This window comes from Mirounga leonina, unplaced genomic scaffold, assembly GCF_011800145.1.
Source record: "Mirounga leonina isolate KUSES-001 unplaced genomic scaffold, KU_Mleo_1.0 Mir_175, whole genome shotgun sequence".
Taxonomy (NCBI): domain Eukaryota; kingdom Metazoa; phylum Chordata; class Mammalia; order Carnivora; family Phocidae; genus Mirounga; species Mirounga leonina.
This window is the reverse complement of record NW_023270453.1, coordinates 4092522-4111448: the sequence shown is the minus strand read 5'-3', so window position 1 is coordinate 4111448 and position 18927 is coordinate 4092522.

The following is an 18927-nucleotide window of genomic DNA, read 5'->3' as shown; positions in this document are numbered from 1 at the left end:
GGAGAGAGGTTGATGGGATGGTGAAGCAATCTAGGGGAACATAAATATTCTTTATTAATTAAAGTTGTGGCAGCAAGAACAGAGATGATCAGAAAAAAAATAATAGCTAACACAGATCATTATGTTGTGGCAGACACGTCTTTTATTGTTTTACTCATTTACTCCTTGCAGAAACTCTCTATGTGGTATGTACTATTATAATCATCCCCATTTTTTTTTTAAGATTTTATTTATTTCTTTGACAGAGAGAAACACAGCGAGAGAGGAAACACAAGCAGAGAGAGTGGGAGAGGGAGAAGCAGGCTTCCCGCCGAGCAGGGAGCCCGATGCGAGGCTCGATCCCAGGACCCTGGGATCATGACCTGAGCCGAAGGCAGACGCTTAACGACTGAGCCACCCAGGCGCCCCTATCATCCCCATTTTTACAGATGAGGAAACAGAACAAGAGGTCATGTAACCTCCACATGGCACATAACTCTTAAGTGGTAACAGCCTGGATCCTACCAGGCAACATGACTACACAGTCTGTGCTCTGAGCTGCTAAATCCCATTGCCTCTGGGATGGGTAAAGGGGTATTTATGAAGAAACTTACATAGCATTTGGAAATTCTATATTGTATGTGAAGACAAGCAGCAGCATCTCTGTCCCTTGGATACTTTTAATAACTGTTTATTCACCATGGTGTGTCCTTTGAGTGAAGGATAGATAATGCACATTTAAAATGGAATGATGGGAGATAAATTTTTAAATGTCTTTCTTTGATTTGCCTTTCAAAGGGTAGAGCTATCTTAAATCTGCTTATTCAAATGCCTCTAAATGATAGGCATTTATATTTTTTAGGTATAAATGTGTTTTTTGAGGTGTTTTTCAGAAATGCAATTGAAAATGCAAGTAGTTGATTCATACTGTATGCAGAACCCAAACGAAGACTTCTATACATGTTAGATTAGTTGATTTTGGGTTATGTAGCAAAACCCACACATTTTCCTTTATATGGTGGGCAATTTGCCAAAAAGCTTTTGGGTAGCTTACTAATTCACCAATAAATAGCCTGCCTTCAGCTTTACTGTAATACGAGTACTCAGTCCTTATGTTTGAAGATAGAAAAGACCCATGGAGAAAAGTATTTTTTATCACTTTTCTCGTTCTTACTTTTTATTTAAGTGGTGCATTGTACTTCTAAAGAGAGGACAATCTCACAGTTGGCATCTGTTATTAAATATGTGGTTTGCACCTTCTTTGGGGGTAAATTTTTAAGCTGTTTCATAAAACTAACAATTTTATACTAATAACTAATCAAAACTAATGGAAGTGTAGAACATTTTAATTAATGTCATATTTGATTGGACTTGTTCTGAGCTTAATGATGGAAGAGATAAGATATTAAAGACATCAAAATGAACATTTCACCCGTCTTGTCCAAACTATTTCTTTTAACTTGGTTCTTAGTTTGAAACATACTTGATTTCAACAAGGAAGATACAATAAGGATATATTTATTTCTTTCCAAAAGAATGGATTGACTTTAATTTTTAAAGAAAAACTAAAAATGGGACACCTGGGTGGCTCAGTCAGTTAAGAGTCTGCCTTCGGCTCAGGTCATGGTCCCAGGGTCCTGGGATGGAGTCTTGCATTGGGCTTCCTGTCAGAGGGGAGCCTGCTTCTCCCTCTCCTCCCCACTTATGCTCTCTGTCGCTATCTCTGTCTCTCTCTCAAATAAATAAATCTAAAAAAAAAAGAAAAACCAAAAATGATTTTATTAATATGCAATGGAATGTAATAGCTCTCATTTTTAAGAAAATTGAATTTTTCATTTGTTGTTTTGAGATATTTGGGACATCTTGGGTATTCCAGTGCAAAGGTTCAAGTTCTTTCTTATATTTGTGGTTATTTGCACGGGAGGACAATGATATAAAAGACTTTTGGCAAAAGAGGCTAGTCTTTCAGAAAAAAAGCCTTTTCTTTCCAGGACTTTTCAAAATTTGCTTTGGGGGCACCTGGGTGGCACAGTTGGTTGAGCATCTGACTTAGGGTTGTGAGATCCAGCCCTGCAAAGGGCTCCAGGCTGGGCACAGAGTCTGTTTGAGATTCTCTCTCCTTTACCCTCTGCCCTCCCCCCACCTCCCTGCCCTCCCCCTCCCCTCTACTCTCTAAAATAAAAAATTTTTTTTTTTTTGCTTTGGAAGTTCTGTTGGTCATTTAAGTTTTGCTTGTCTTACCTTATACAATCAAATTATTTGATTTCCCTGCAAGGTTATGTGTTTTAATAAACTATTTGTAAAAGGATTTATTTATTTATCTATTTATTTTAGATTTTATTTATTTATTTGACAGAGAGAGACACAGCGAGAGAGGTAATGCAAGCAGGGGGAGTGGGAGAGGGAGAAGCAGGCTTCCCGTGGAGCAGGGAACCCAATGCGGGGCTCGATCCCAGGACCCTGGGATCATGACCTGAGCTGAAGGCAGACGCTTAACAACTGAGCCACCCAGGTGCCCCTCTCCATTGTTTTTAAAATTAGAGTTTCAGTTTTTTCCTTGAATTTCCTTCAAGAATCAGTACAACAGTATAAAGGTGCCAATAGGAACCATGAGAAAACCTCAGAAATCCATGATTTCAAGTTCTTTCTTATATTTGTGGTTATTTGCAAGGGAGGACAATGATATAAAAGACTTTTGGCAAAATTTTGTGAGATTAACAAAGGGTCAAGATTTAGACAAGAACTAACTCTTAAAGATGCAGTTTAGCATTTCTCCTGGTACTCTCTTGGATCATCAAAGCAGCTATGGTAGATCATATATTCCAAAATGCCAGAACAATATTTCCCATCTACATGCTCTTCCTACAACGTGAGTTTGACATTCCTTCCATTGAGTGGTTGGGTCTATAATCTACATCACTTTGAGCCTGGAAGACTTGAGACTGCATAAGTGCAAGTGAAGCTATGTGAGTTTTGAAGTTAGATCATAAAAGATGCTGTAGTTCCTTCCTGATTCTCTTTTGATGCTTCCTCTTGGAACTCAGCTACTCTGTTGCAAGGAAGTCAAAACTAGCCCACTTGGAGAGATAGGTTTTCCAGTCAACAGTCCAATGGAGCTCCTAGTCAACAACCAGCATTAGATGCCAAATATGTAGGTGGAGATGTCTTTAGAAAATTCTAGCTCTGAGCCACTGAGTCAGCCCTCTAATCTTTGAGTCTTCCCAGATGAGGCTGTAACCATCTTGGAGTGGAAACAACAAAGTCTACTCTGCCATATTTGAACTCCTGACCTACAGAATTTGTGAGCATAATAAAATCATTGGTTTATGTCTCTAAGTTTTGGTTTGCTATGTAGCAATAGTAACTGGAACAGCAACCATGTAAGGAAAAGTAGGTTAGTTAGATGTTTTTAATCACCATTTAAAGAGAGAGAGAGAGAGAAAGTGACATTTTCAGGATTTCCGTAGAAGTTAGTGTCAGTTCAATAGTGAACCATTTACACCACCGGATATGCTTTTAAAGATATAACAAGTGATAAAAATATAATGGGAATATTTTATATTTAGTGATTCATTCAGAAATATTTATTGAATAGTACAAGCAGATTCCAGGCAATAGATGAGGTTTCTGGGGTAAAATAGTGAGCAAAAAGAAGGTATGGGCTCCACCTACCTGGAAATTATAGGCCAGCACAGGAGACAGACATTCATCAAATAATCACACACATACATAAAAGTTGGCAACTGGGTACATCAAATAAAGGAAATTGTAACAGTACTCTAAGAGGAATACCAAATTGATTGTGGTCAGGAAAATGTGACTGGCATTTGACTTGAGATGAGTAATTGTATTTAGCTGTACTTAGGTTTTCTTTTCACATGTTATTTAGTTTTTTATTTGTTCGTTTGCTTTTCACTATCAAATTATATACTGCTTTAGACCAGAAAATGTGCTTTCTATTTCACTTGAATAACTCATAGTTATGCTCAGGCTTTTGCAAATGACACAACGGACTTAAGAGTAATTCAGCTTAGGGTTCCATTTCTATAGTTGTTTTATGATGCTGCTTTTCTGTCACTCACCTTCAGGTTTTAGCTGAGGTCTCTGCATCACCTGGACCAAGCTGTTCTGATAAGTGTGAACCCCATGTGTTGGGACACTGATCTACAGTGGAGGATTCAATTGACTGATGCATTTATTTGGCAAAATAATGGGTTATGTTCACTAATAACATTAGTCCTTCCTGTGCTATGAAGTATACAAGGACACTTAGTGGTTATGAATTGGCAAGATAAACTAGTAACAGTTTATAAAGATTTACAGAACTGAATTTATTCTTACTAATAATCCAAAAATGGAAAGAAAGTGATAGAGGGGTGGGATTCAAAATCCTAAAATTCTCTAAAACTCATTTTACAACTTACAGCCCTATTAAGATTCTCAATATTCTATGGTGGAATTTCTGTGAAAGAGTTGTAACTATAAAAGAGAATACCAGTAGGCCCAGACTTGGAGCGTCCGATGGAATGCAGGAGAATATGCAAGGGGATGATGGGGGACAGAGGGAAGATGGAAGGAAACCTGAAGCAGAACACCATAATTCAGTCAAGCACTTGTACTCCATCAGGGCTATAAAGAGCAGATGTTTTGAGATGAACATCACTCCAGTATTGCTCTCTGATTTATGGCCTCCTTTCTTTTGGAAGATCTATCTATTGTACTATGCCTCTACTAAACTTGCTGAAATACGGTCCATTTATCTTCTTGTCAGAGACTTTAGCTCTCTAAGGATTGAGCAGAGGTTGAGGTGGACAGAATAATAGCAGGGGATTTGATATATTGGAGTTAGAGACCAAGAGATGCCATCAAAGAGAGAATCTTCTGGCTTAGGTTCTGATTTGTACTAGGGGCAAGTGGATGGCACAGTAGACTTTCTAGTAGTTTGAGTTAAATTAGAGTTGTTTCTTTCATTTGAAGTTAACTCATTCACTCTGATCAGTTCAATGACAAAAGAAATACAGTCATATCTGAGGCTTGGAAAAGGATATCTCAGATAGGAGATAAGATTATGGGCCCTTAGCCCATGGTGATGTGATTTGGGAGGTCACAGAGCCAAAAGTCTTATAAGAACAGGGTTTCTCTTTAAAGATAGGGAAAAGGCTATTCTGTATTCAAGGTCACTAGTAAGCCAACAAAATTGGTTTTAAATCTGTTTAATCAGTCAATGGCAGTTCTATAGCTATTGTAGTAATCAACAGACCTGGTTTAAATTTCTTTAGTTGACTAATGACTAACCATTTGAGTTAAACACAAATCTAAAATCTAGCCACGAATGACAGCTTCGCACTTGGAAAGTCAGATAGTTGATGGTGAACTCATTCCAGTGAATATGCATCTAAGATTGATGTTAACTCAGTCTCATCTCTGTAACAAATAAAAAATATGCTTACATCAACTCATTCCTGCTGACATAACCAATACAACTCTGAAATGAATGCTTTCTGAAAACCCTGTATAAAATCAGCAACTTCCTTTGCCCAAAAGACTGCTTGGTCAACACAGCTCTCTTTTACGTAGGTAAACAATAAATTCAATTTTTAGTTTCAGATACCAAGTAGTGGTCTCTTCCTGTGATAGTTTCAGAAGACATTGAGTGTACCATGGAAATCCAGAAAGGAGATGTGTTGGGCCCTTTGTGTGCCATATTGGACCAGGGACCAGATCTCTGATAGATGGTTGTTGAGAGGACCTAGACTCTTCTGGACTATTTTCAAGGATGTTTGTAGAGTGAACATCCATGGAAGAGAGAGATAGTATCTTCTAGAGTCAAAGGCAGGATTGTTTAGTGTACTGAGTAAGGAGGCAGATCTTTAGAAGACAGCAGATCAGGGAAGAGAAAATCAGGTCCTGAATTAATGGAGTAACAAGGGAGATAAAGAGGATGCTAACTGTGCTATACATCTTCCATTTGTCCCTCTGTAAGTAGTATCTAGAAGTTGAACAGCTTGGACTACATCAATGTGTATTTTTACTCTCTGGGTTCCAGTTATGTTCAGACAGTGATGTGTACTGGCTGGACATCAGTGGAGTGACAGAGCATGAGATGAGGATATTTATACCCCGTCCTCCAACTCCACCAGCTTCTTCCGTTGGAAATCACTGTGGTCTTGCTGTGGCCCGAGGCCATAACTCCTGTTAGGCCTAGCCTTTTCCAGGTGGCTTCCTATTTCCATTATCATTTCTTCCTTTTGTTGGCCCTTCAGTCCTGGGGGTAGTAATGGGTTCTCTCCATATTATTGTATTGACGCCTCTATTAACCTCTTCTCAAATTGCCCAATTTCAGTGTGCCATCTACTTCTCGCCAGGACCTATTCAATACACTACTGATGTGATGAGGCAAAGGCAGAAAAGTTAGGACTTGGTAATTGACTGAAGGGAGGAGGCAGAGTGGGCGCTGTTTAACTAGGGGAGCTATTCACAGAGACCAGAAGACCAGGGGAAGGTTTAGAAGGAACACTGGCAAATAAATTTTAAGGATATTGTATTTGAAGAGAAGGTAGTTAAAATACAAGATTGGTGCCCAGGACAGAAAGCAGGACTAGGGGTACATGGGAGACTATGGGAGCTATGGGAGTGACTGAAAACAATCAAGCGGGACTCTATAGATCTTCTACTAAGCTAAGCCTTATATAGTTTAGACTGGAAGCAGAGTCGTCATCCAAAGACTTGCAGTTCACCAAGTCTAAATCAAAGTACTTAAAAGTATCTACTTGAATTGCCCAAACACTATGAAGGAGATAAAACGTAAACAGTAAAGTCTTGAAATCTTTTTTTCTTCAATTCTTTCCCACCCACAGGAGTTTTTCCCTCTTTGCAGGACCTTCCTTCTGCAAACTATATGCCCGTCATAAAACTTTCTTACTTGACATCCTTCTATTTATTATTCTCCCGATTCCTTATCACAGTGATGAGAGGAGGTCAGACTTCAGATATATTCTGGAGGTAGAGCCAGTAGAATGTGCTAACAAATATGATCAGGGTGTGAGAGAAGGAGACAACTCCCAGGCATGTGAGTGTGAACGTGTGTACAAGGCTATATTAATGTGCGCACGAACGTGCACGTGCATGCCTGTTGGGTGGGATTGACATCTGCAACTGATCCTTTATCTATGGAGAGGATGAAACTTGAAATAACTCTGGAAGAGCCTGACTGGAAATCAATATTCTTATCAATCTGTATTCCATCATTACTTCTTTAAGGCCTTGAAAAACCCTCACTAAATTGCATTTTCATATTTCTGTTCAGTTTTAGCATTGCGTGTGTACAGTTAAATTTTCAAAGCTCTTACTATATTGCTATGTATTTTTGTGTGTTTTTTATTTATTTATTTTTAATTTTAATTTTAATTTTTTTAAAGATTTTATTTATTTATTTGAGAGAGAGAGAATGAGAGAGAGCACATGAGAGGGGGGAGGGCTAGAGGGAGAAGCAGACTCTCCGCCGAGCAGGGAGCCCGATGCGGGACTCGATCCAGGGACTCCAGGATCATGACCTGAGCCGAAGGCAGTCACCCAACCAACTGAGCCACCCAGGCGCCCTGTTTGTTTGTTTTTAGATGAGTGATTAGTTGACATTCACCTGAACTGCCTAATGGAGGAAGTCTCTAGATGCTGCTAAGGAAGAGTGATGATTTAGAGCCCATTCTAGCCAGACTGCAGTAGGGTGCTGGTAGAAGTCAGAATATAAATGATAAAAATGTGGACCTGAGATAGACTACAGGCATAAAAGGATAGAAGCACCTAAATTTAGTGAATGCAAAAACTTAGATTTAAAACATGACAGCTGTCATTTGTTGTCCCTAAAACAACACAAAATTTATAGTTTTCAATTAAATTCACTCTTGAGAACAGAAGTAAAAGAGTACCTCAAATTTACCTAGTGAAACAGCATCAACTTTGCCTTTGTTCACAGAGGTGTTAATTTTTGAAATTTAGCTGCATTTTTTTGTTAAACTAAATAATTTATCACATATTACCACCAGATATACAAATACCTCATGCTTATTTCTCATCTTCTTTATCCCCACTACTTTAGTTTAGGTTCTCCTTGACCCCCAACACTATGGAATAAAGTTAAAGAAAATCATTACAGAGAATACTGAGCATACAAAGCCCTTTACAATCTGGCATTTGCCTGCTCTTCTGCCCTAATCTTCCGTTCTTACAACCTCCTTCCCCAGTGTCGGCACCCACACCAAGATATGAATGGTCTTCTGAATTTACTAATCCAGTTAATGACCCTGCCTTTGCATTTGTTGTACTGCTTTGTCTTTGTTGGGACAGCCTTCCAGGATTTGCATATATCCTGATCAACTCCTTCTGCTATAAACCTCAGTTTGGAGAGGGCTTTGAAATAAATCTCTGTTTTCATCCCAGGAAAAAACTCAGTTGCTTCAAGGGCCTTCTTAGCATCTAAACATCTAACACTTACCACAAGGAATTGTAATTATTTTCTTACATGTCAACAGGCTCTTAATAGGAAGAGCTCCGATCTTATTTTTCTATGTGGTCCTAGTTCCAGAAGCAAAAAAGATTTACCAAAAAATGTTGAGTGAATATAAAAGATTCTTTCCTATTGGTGGTGTGGTAAATGGCCCATGGCAATAAGTAAATAATCACTGAATCATATATTGGGTAAAAAGCTTCTATTTTGGCTATCTCCCCTGAGATGTAAGTGGATTTTAAAAAATGTAATCATAATGACTTAGAATTTTTAAAAATAAATTCCCCCTATCTCACTTGACGAATTTTTTCATCAAGATTATAGAAATCAGGGCACCTGGGTGGCTCAGTTGGTTAAGCGACTGCCTTCGGCTCAGGTCATGATCCTGGAGTCCCGGGATCGAGTCCCGCATCAGGCTCCCTGCTCGGCAGGGAGTCTGCCTCTCCCTCTGAACCTCCTCCTCTCATGCTCTCTGTCTCTCATTCTCTCTCTCTCAAATAAATAAATAAAATCTTTAAAAAAAAAAAAGATTATAGAAATCACATCAGATTTCAACATTTTTGGGGGGCAGGATTTGTTAATCATGATTTTCCTATTTGATCGGTTCTCTTATATTCCATAAATCTAAACGAGGGATGTCTGGTCACAACATCTTTTCCTTAAGCTTTACTAAAAATATTCTTTCCTTTAGTAGAGTCTCTGGTGAAATAGTGTTTCTGGTGTAAGAACATCTCATCCTCTGTTAAGTGCAGGGGCTTGTTTGCTAAGCCTGTTTTCCTGAAATGTGTCCTAATGCCCTCTCTTCCTCAGAGCTGCCATTAGTGGGCTTTTAGGACCCCTCCAATCAAACCCTAACAAGGCCTTGCTCAGATGAAGGTAAAAAGAAAAAGAAAATGTATACACAGATAATGCACAAACACTCTCAAGTGTTTCAGGGAAATAATTAGTGTTTACTCTGAGTCTTTCCCTTTGAAGACATTTAAAAAAAAATCAGATTTATAGATCATTAGGAAGGCTTATGGATAACACAGTTGCAGATAAAAACTCTAGAGAAAATGCATCATTTCTTTCTGAGTTTTTCTTAAATATAAAACCAAAATGTGTAATCTCAGGGTGAGATCTATATTTGTTTTTTTTCAAGGGGCTAAACTCATTTTCAGGCAGGATTAATTCACATGAAGAAAGCTGGGCAGTATTGCTAGAAAATGTCAGGAAAGAACTGTTTTTACAAGGGACATATTCCTGAGGGATCCAGTGCCATTCTGGCTTTGAAACAACATATCACATCCATCCTAAGACAGCAGAATACACATAATTTTCAAGTGCACATGGAACATCCTCCAGAATAGACATATATTAGCCCACAATATAAACCTCAACACATTCAAGAAGATAGAAATCATACCATGCTTCTTTTCTAACCAAAACACTATGAAATTTGAAGTCAATCACAAGGAAAAATCTGGAAAGACCACAAATACATGGAGGTTAAATAACAAGCTACTAGACAATGAATGGGTCAACTAGGAAATCAAAGAAGAAATAAAAAGGTACATGGAAACACAACAGTCCAAAACCTCTGGGATATAGCATAAGTAGTTCTAAGAGGGAAGTTTATAGCAATCCAGCCTACCTCAAGATGCAAGAAAAATCTCACATAAACAACCTCACCTTGCACCTAAAGGAGCTAGAAAAATAACAACAAACAAAACCTAAAACAATCAGAAGGAAGGAAATAATAAAGATTAGAGCAGAAATAATTGATATAGAAACTAAAAAAAAAAAACCGAAACAATAGAAACAGATCAATGAAACCAGGATCTTGTTCTTAGAAAAAACAAATCAATAAAATTGATAAACCTCTAGCCAGACTTACCAAGGAAAAAAGAGAAAGGACCCAAATAAAATCACAAGTGAAAGAGAAGAAATAACAATCAACACCACAGAAATACAATTATCAGAGAATATTATGAAAAACTATTTGCCAACAAATTGAACCAACCTAGAAGAAATGGATAAATTCCAGGTGCCTGGGTGGCTCAGTCAGTTATGTGTCTGCCTTTGGCTCAGGTCATGATCCCAGGGTACTGGGATCGAGTCCCGTGTGGGGCTCCCTGCTCCGCAGGAAGCCTGCCTTTCCCTCTCCCTTTACCCCCACCCCTTGTGTGCTCTCAATCTCTCTCTAATAAATAAATAAAATCTTTTAAAAATATGGGGTCTGGGTAAAAAGAATAGCTAGATCAACAAAAGTATCATCTCTGAAACCAAAACACAATATAACAAAGAGCAAATGAAAGCCAAAACCAAGTCAAATCCTCTACCCTCCTTAAAAAATATCAACATTTACTGAGGATGGATCAGTGTCTTCTTAGTATGTGAAAAATAGCATATTAAGAGAATTAAGTTCCTGCTTTCATAATTCTAAATTAAACTTTTTTTTAAAAAAGATTTTATCTATTTATCTGAGAGAGAGCATGTGAGAGAGAGAGTGCACATGTGCACAAGCAGGGAGAGAGGCAGTAGCCAAGGGAGAAGTACTTGGGGCTCATGAGGGGCTTGATCCCAGGACCCTGGGATCGTGACCTGAGCCGAAGGCAGACGCTCAACTGCTCAACTGACTGAGCCACCAACGTGCCCCTTAAATTAACCTTTTCTTTAAACCAAACCCAACCCAACCAATAACAACCTTGGGTTGCATTAACAAGTCTGTAATAGAAGGCATTGTATAATGGTAGTTCCAGGGGACCCAGAATTTTGAGGTACATGTACTAAAATTGGCCATGTCACCTTGGACATGACCTCTGGTCTTTAGCTTTTCCCATTTGCACATTGAGAGAATTTAATTAGATGAGCTGGACAGTCTTCTGGCTCTGCTGTTGTTTAAGAAGGGTTTTGGGGCAAGAACAATTCTATTTGGAAGCACAGGTCTGCAGTGCCAACTGATGCTATATTAGGACATTTCCTAGAGCTGAATGTCCCTGGAACTTTTAGATTAATTACTCAGCATGGATGGTGCAATATTCAGTTGACTTCTGGTTCAAGCACTGGAACGAATCTGAAATTGCTCTCTAAGAAATCTTGGATGACCTGTGTGAGCTCCAAATCTTCCACTCGGGCCATCTTTCAACTCAGGAACTTTATTTCTCAAAGTATCTTTTTATCATTTCTCTTCCATTTGTATGTCGGACAGAGGTTTTAAAACTTTATTGTACAAAGAACCACCAACAGTATTAGTTAAAATGCAGATTCCTGCATTCCATCACTAAGAAAGGGATTTTCCTGCTCTGGGGTCCATTTTTACATGTATTTTTTAGCAAGCTACCAAGGGGAATGGGCCATACTTGGACAAACTGATCTTAGAGACCACAGTTCCCCTTACTTTCAACCAGCGTACCTGCCAGACCCTCCCTGATTCTTTTTCTTGAATCAGAACAATTCCAGCAGTGACAATGGATTTTTGAAAGAGAGTTCTTGGAGGTGGTTCTCCGCAATCACCTGAGGATCATTTGTTCTATGTGTAGATTCCTGGTCCCAGCTGACAGACCCTAGGGAGCAGTATAGGAATTTACACTTTATTTGCTGCTCCTGTGTGATTCTTACATATGATTCACTTAGGGAAACAGGCTTCATGGGTTTGTTCATTTCTCAAGATTTCTGAGCATAAAAAAAAAAAAAAAAAAGATTTTCTGAGCATAATGTGATAGTAGTCATTCTTCCATTGGAGGAAGTTACCAGAAGTCCTCATACCTGCACAAAATCATTAGCACTATGCTCCTTGCTTTCACGGAGGCTTTGATACTAAAAATAGCCATATGGTGAATGACATTCTTTGTTCTTTACTGCTTTAGAGTTCACAGCCCATTACATTCTCAATGGTTCTTATAAAAAGACTTTTGGGACAAATTTTTCCTAACACTCAGATTTAAGAAAAAGTTTCTTTCACCTGATGAACTGTTGTGCTTTCTTCTCTTAGGTGGGAGAGGTATGTAACATATCAAACTTTCCTAGGCTGCTAGGAAGTTCAGGGCAAACCTTTGAGTTTAGCTGTTTTAGCTTTCATCAGTCAGAATTTTATGGATATTAACTGCCACCTTCATCCTTACAAATCGGCATTTTAATTTTTTAAATTTAAATTTAAATTTTTTTAAAATTTTATTTATTTATTTATTTGACAGAGAGAGACATAGCGAGAGCAGGAACACAAGCAGGGGGAGTGGGAGAGGGAGAAGCAGGCCTCCCGCAGAGCGGGGAGCCCGACGTGGGACTCGATCCCAGGACCCTGGGATACGACCCGAGCCGAAGGCAGACGCTTAACGACTGAGCCACCCAATCGCCCTAATTTTTAAAAAAAGGTTTTATTTATTTATTTGAGAGAAAGAGATTGAGTGCAAGTGAGTGGGGGAAGGGGATGGGAGGGTGGGGGGGAGGAGGAGAGGGAAAGGGACATGCAGACACCATACTGAGTTTAGAGCCCAAAGCAGGGCTGGATCCCACAATCCTGAGATCATGACCTGAGCTGAAACCAAAAGTCACACGCTTAATTGACTGAGCCACCCAGATGCCCCTGGCATTTTTATTTTATTCAATATCCATGTAGTTGTAGTTTTGTTAGCCAGTCCAAATCATTTCTTGAAGTGGAAAGAATAGGTAGACTTAATGAGATTCATTAGTTGCTTTTAAAAGCTTTTTTCTTAACTGCTATTCCACACACTCTGGTGAAATCCTTTCTTCCTTGTTTCTTACATCTGAGATGTGGTTTTAACACCCTGCAGTCTACATTAAGCACTGTGATGACCAGCTGCCTTTCCTTATTTATTGGATTAAGCACTGGTTGCTTATCCTTCATTCCCTTCATGTCTTGGCTGATTTTCATTTTCCTTCTCTTTCAGTGTTTCCAAATCTTGCCTCGTTATAAAACCACATGTAAGTGCTTGTTAAAAATACACAGTCCCAGGATACCCTCCTCCTGTCTCAAGCATCTGATTTGGTAAGTGGATGATACGATGAAGGTGCATGTTATTTAAGCATTTAGCTGTTTTATTGATGCTGGTCTTAAGGGAAGACCAAGCTATACCTTTTGTTCCAAGGTATCTATTAAAGTTGAGATTCTTTAGTGTTTACTGAAGAATATATATATAATATAGTACACCTTTCAGATAGGGTTGAGGCATGACATTATCCACCACTATTTGGAATCCTGGCTTCATCAAGACAATATCTGTGCATGCCACATTGGTCTTTGTTTCTATCAAGACTTCCTAGGAATTAGGAGACATTCTGTTCCTGAAATGAGAAATAGATTTAAAAATACTATTACAGTCAAAAGCAAGGTGAGTTGTAAGATTAATAGGAGGCAAAAGCCACAGAGATTTATACTGAATCATTCTTTAATGTATTCAACAACTACTCATTGACATTTTATAGTGTGTTATGCTGGAGCTTCTCAACTTTGGGTGCTTGGTATAACCTATGGTGCTTTAAAATATACAGATGCTTCAGCCCAAACTCTTTGTCTGCCAAATGAGTATCTCTTGGGTTGAGTCTGAATGTGCATATTTTGAAAAAATCGATTTGGGCATCGCTGCAATGGGCATCCTCTTGCCCTGACAGAGTTTATCATCTAGTAATTGAGATCAGTAGTTCTTGGTCCTGACTCTGAAATGCCTGGAAAACTTCTAGTGATATAAACTCCTGAACCCCACTGCAATTTTACTGAATCAGAAGGTTTTAGAGGCAGGACAAGAAATCTGTATTTTAAAAAAATAGAAATTAAATCTGATAATTCAGCTGGGTTTGAGAACCACTCCTCTGAAATCAAGGGACTTTGGGAGAAAGTGTTTATGAGATAATATAATAAAATGATTTTTTGAAGGGGTACAACACCTCAAGCTAACACCTGGGAAGCTGTAGAATTCTAGAGCAATGTCTTTTCTAATTGTTGGTCTGAAGATGGCTGAAGCAAGGTTTTACAAATGTCACATCTTCTCTATTACCTTTCCCTTCCCTTGTGATAATTCCAGTCTTCTCTTCCCCTGTTTTCCTTCTTAACTTCCTGCCTTTCTTTTTCTCATTCCTGCCTTGAATCTGTATTATAGAATTGAGTTTACTGAGCTGTATAATTTATCTCAATAAGCACTGTTTATATACTATTTTGATTAGGGGTAGGGCAGAGTTTCTCAAATCTGACCTTACATTTGAATTTTCTGGGGAGCTTAGAAAAAAATGCCTGAGACTCCCCCTCACAGTAATTAAATCTGAGGCTAGAATTCTGGTATTTGTATTCTTCTGAAAGCTTTCCAGTTGATTCTAATGGCATTCAGATTTGAGAATAGCTAGGTAATTTTGCTTGTCTTTAATGCATTCAAGTTTTTAAACTAGGACTGAGATCTTTTGCATTCTGCCTTTTTAGCTATTGCTTTGCATATCTTTTTAATGCAAAAATTTATATTGTATAGGACAGACTTTAATGAGATGGCAAATTGCTTCATGGAGGCCCAAAAGAAAAAACAAGGTGATAAGACTTACTTTGTACCTTGTAACCAGAGCACTGACCACCAGGTTTTAACGTCATCCATGGGAAATATGGATATAATCTCCATAAAACCAAGATTTTGATTGATCTCTTGTCATTCATTTTTTAAAAAAAATATAATTCCAAATATTTTGTAGGGAACTATGCATCTTCCTTAGAGACTGAAGTATTTAGGCCTTAGAACTTCTAAGATAGCCATCATATCTCTAAAGTGAAGCCCTTTTATTCTTTCTTTCTTTTCCAAGTAAGGAAAAGCTTAGATTGTGAATATTTTTACAAAATCTTTTTAAAAATCCATAAACAGGAACACCTGGGTGGCTCAGTTGGTTAAGCGTCTGCCTTTGGCTCAGGTCATGATCCCAGGTTCCTGGATCGAGCCCTGCATCGGGCTCCCTGCTCAGCGGGGAGCTGCTTCTCCCTCTCCCTCTCCCTCTGCCCTCCACCTGCTGTGCTCTTTCTCTCTCTCTCTCTCAAATAAATAAATAAAATCTTAAAAGAAAGGAAATGGTTATTTGATCATAATTGGAGATTATTAAAGAATGATTAAGTGCTAACCCAAGAGAGGCTGTTCAAAGGAGAATAGAAATTCAGTAAACAGATGGAGGAGATGGTACTTTGGGGAAGACAGAACTTAGGTAGATGGATGTGGAAAAGGGGGCCATTCTGGTTGTGGGATCCAGCAGAGCAAAGGACCAGTGAGGGGTGTACCTTAATGTATGTGGAGAGGGGCAGGTATATGCAGACACATAGACAAAGTGAGTTCTTATATTTTGGAGGGGGTGTCATGAATCCTTTAGACAAGACAATGAACGTTGTGCAACCCTTTCTCCAGAAAGATGCATGTATATACAAATGCAACATTTTGTACTTAATTGTAGGAATTTATAACTTCTTTAAATGCTAATGGAGGAAATACAGCAGAAATGGTTTGTTTCAAAATGACTGTGAGCAGGAGAGTGAAATTATTACATTGGTTTAGGGACATTTTTCTGGCATAGGGAAATTATCCTGATAGCAGTATAACTAAAATGATTTGAGCCAGGAAAGAACTGAGTAGAGAAATGTAAAAATGAAGACCATCCGGACTAGAAAGGCAGCTGTAGGAATAGAGATTAAGGCCATAAAAGGAAGATATTGCTCATTAAGTAACTGAAGATGAGTTTTTTAGTCAATGGCATGCAATGAATAATTTTCTGTGTGCATTTTAATTTTTATATATAATGTTCCAAATATTTTAGGAAGTATTCTATGATATCAGAGGTTATGTAGTTAGTTATGTGAGAGGCAGGATGACTTTAGTAAAGTTTTAGAAGGGGCTATTGGAAATGAGTTTAGTTTATAGGAGATGCAACAAGGAGGGTTAAAATTTGATAGTGTTATCAAAATCTTCAAAATGGTTGGGATTTGGCAGGAAGGAAGATTTTGCATATAATATTCAATAAAAATGTATATTTTTAAAATTTTCACTTACTTGTTCACTCATAGCTTATTTAGGTAACTTGGTTCTTTAAAAGGTATTGTAAAATAGAAATTCTGATGTGTAAAGGAACCACATCGGTGAGGAAGAGATAATGAACTTGGGAAAGTCCTTACCCTTGAGGAAGACAGCTATTAACCAGCAGAGGGAGTATGTTAACTGGATTTTCAGTAGTGTTAACATTTCTCACACAGGAGTCTGAGTAATAATGAAAAGCTTTACTATCATAGGGTAAAAAATCAAAATTATAAATGTGCCATCTACCCTGGCAACTAGGATTAATGACATCCTTTTAGGAGGATCTCTGCATTGTGCTTTTATGAAATTAGACATGAGGCTGAAATTGGCAAACTGCAGAAAATGTAATACATGTTGTCTTATTCATGTTTACCTTTGTGGAGTTCCTGGCCTTTTTGTCTTCTGCTGGCCTGAGAAGGGATGTATGATTTTTTAAGAGCTCAGATGTGGTATTGCAGATGTTCACGTTTTTGACAAAAATATTATTCTAGTACAAAGAATACTTACCACAAGGGGAAAATAATATCTTGTAATTAAAGGAAGATGAGATTTTCAAATAGGTGAAGCTCAGCCAGTAAAATTTTTGTATGAATTTCAGTTTTGTCTCCTTTAAGAAGAAATTTGTAAATCTGGTATATATTATTACTATAAAATTAGGGTTGCCCAAACCAACTGGTTAAATAAAGTTAAACTAACTTAGCAACAGTTTAATTAATAATAATGTAATCATTCTAGAGAGAAAATAAAGCAGTGTACAAATTTAACTAGAGAATAAGTAGATGCAAAATAAGTAAGTAAACAAATCAAGCTTAAAGTGTTGGTGGTGAAAGAGATGGAAAGAAAGGGCAAAAAAACGGAAAATAAAACTGGGGTAAAATTAGTATTTTTAAGACCTAATCTATAAAATTTATACATTTGCTGAAATTGTGCAGAAATTTGACTCTGACTTCTTTGTAGTAGAAAATAAAATAGGTTACACGATTTTCTTCTTTCAATTGAAAAATTTCAGAGCTTTATTGACATAACTCAATATAGTTCATACACATTGCAAGTGTGCATTTCAAAGGTTTTTCGCATATTTACAAGTACGTGCACTCACCCCTGCAGTCAGTTTTAGAATATTTTTATCACCTCAGAAAGAAACCCTGTAAACTTTAGCTTTTACCTCTCTATCCTTCAGTCTACTCCTTACCCGTCAGCCGTAAGAAACCATAATCTACTTTCTGTCTCTATGATGTATTTCATTCTGGATTTTTATGTGAATGAAATCATATGATATGTGGGTTTTTTTTTTTATGACTGGCTTCCCTCACTTAGCCTAATCTCAGGTTTCATCTATATCATAGTGTTATCAGTACTCCATTCCTTTTTGATGGCTGAATGATATTCCCTTATGTGGACAAGTCTCATCCATTGATGGACATTTGGTTGTTTCCACATTTTGGCTATTATGATTAATGCTGTCATGAAAATTTTGTACAAGTTTCTGTGTGGAATGTGTTTTATTTCTCTTGAGTATATAGCCAAGACTGGAATTCCTGGATCATATAGTAACTTGTAGGTTAGTCCTTTGAGGGACTGCCACACTGTTTTCCAAAGTGGCTGCCCCCATTTTGTATTTCTCCCATCAGTATATCAGGATTTCAATATTTGCCAATGCTTATTATCTAATTTTTTTTTATTGTGGCCATTCCAGTGGGCATGAAGTGGTATCTCACTGTGATTTTCATTTACATTTTCCTGATGACTAATGATGGTTACATGTTTTTTAATGATTATAGGATATAACTAAATAATTTGCTTAATATCATCTATCCATATATCTGCTATGTACATGGACCTGAGTGAACTTTATGTTATGGGTCTTCATGAAGAAAACTCTGTATAATACAGGGGAGAATCTCCTCTAAATATTCCTATAGGCAACAAAATAATATGTCCCACAGGATAAAAAGCATGGCTCCCTGTTGGAGTTGGGAGATTTGAAATACTGCAAGAAAGATTAGAATTTAGAACGGTGTTTTTTAATTAGGGCTACCTTACGTTTCTTTAATGATGTTGATTAACAGCTGTTAAACAAACATGTGTTTCCTCCAAAGCACATCTAGTGAGCAGTTGAGATTCCCCTTTATTTGTCCTTGTAGGTGTGCTAGTCTTGCCTAATATAAGTCAATAAATCTATTTACTCTGCCTGCCTGAAATTAAAAGGAAAACAAGTTAAGCCTGCTTCGAAGAATTCATTCTAAAGAACACGATTCCTATTTTTCTTTCCAGGAATCTTTTGTTATCAGCTGGCTCTGCAAAGATTATGAATCCTGTCTCCTGCTGAATGTCCATCCCATTAGAAACTCTGTTTCACTATGCTTTTATCCACTTTAGACTCTATGCTGATCTTTCCAGATCTCTACAATTGGGTTG